The sequence below is a fragment of the Pinus tabuliformis genome, chromosome 7 (genome assembly GCF_031772625.1).
Source record: "Pinus tabuliformis cultivar Carrire ecotype Pingquan chromosome 7, CPIR1, whole genome shotgun sequence".
In the NCBI taxonomy this organism is placed as follows: domain Eukaryota; kingdom Viridiplantae; phylum Streptophyta; class Pinopsida; order Pinales; family Pinaceae; genus Pinus; species Pinus tabuliformis.
This window is the reverse complement of record NC_142293.1, coordinates 1,078,967,842-1,078,969,128: the sequence shown is the minus strand read 5'-3', so window position 1 is coordinate 1,078,969,128 and position 1,287 is coordinate 1,078,967,842.

Below are 1,287 nucleotides of genomic sequence, written 5' to 3'. Positions count from 1 at the left end.
TGAGTACTTTTTGTTTCGAACTCGTTAAATCAAATGAATCGATGTCACCTAAGTATACGTTTACCCCTTTTTCGGGCTAAGACTGACTATTTACGAAAAAGGTACACCTTGGTCGACATGGTCAAGAGGTTCCTGGATATCGTTTTCTACCTTTTCGGGTTCGAGGTGTTAACTCTAGAATTTGTCTCAGGCTGAGGAAGGAAAAACTCGAGGCCACATCAAACCACGCTCAACCTCGTAGCTAGCCCTACGAGGATAGGAGAGGGCTCTCTCCGGGTCTATCTCGACAGACAAGTTTTCAAAGGGGCTGAGATGACCGATAAAGAATACTGATTTTAGGCTAGTAAAGAGATATGAAATGAGGTTTTAAATAAATGTTTGGGTTTTCTGGGCTGCATGGGCAAAGAACAGTTTGAAGACAGAGAAATATAATTAAAAAAACAGATTATCTCCTGAGGCAAGATAGGCAAGAAATTTAACATCAAATTTGAAGCATTGTGGAGTGGGTGAACTGTTGAGGAGTTGACAAGGGCATAGAAGATGAATCCTTGTCAAACAGAAGAAAACATTAAATATGAACACTTCCTCAATACAGAGCAAATAAATTGAATTCTGCCTTTCTCACTTAAAAGTATTCATTTAGAAACGATTATGAAGTGAAATGAGAACATGACAGGCTACATATGAAACAAAGGATGACACAAATGTTAGATCTCATACCACAAGAATCTCAGGGGTTAGAGCTGCATTTTTATTTAAATCCCTGTCAAAAACTGTGCAATGAAACTCTGCATTTCCTCCACCAGCTCTCAAAAAAAAACCCCCACTTACTTTTACAAGTGATTTTTAATACATTAAAAAAAAAACTATTCTATGAGAAAACATATCAACCCAAAACAAGGGCGCTGTTTCACCTGAAGTTACAAAAATAGAGATAGAATTATCTCTTTATTCTAAAAACAGAAGACCATTCCCCTTAAAATCCTCTGATGGCCACTTTAAAGATACAAACTGGAGCGTAGATCCACTTGGAGATTTAACTGAAGCCCTTAATAGGAGATCGAATCCTATTGCTTTGCTGGGATAGTTATCTGTACCTCAATTTGGCTTTGACTGCCACGTTACATTTACCATTTGAAACAAAACCATTTTTAAATGAAAAACCTCTTCGATCGAAAACCTTGCCTTGAAGATCGATCGCATTTCTTTTGAATATAGTGCCATCCAGCGACGTGCAAAAGGAGATATCCTAAGTATAGCCTTTCACCTTCTCCTTTTCCGTTTAAA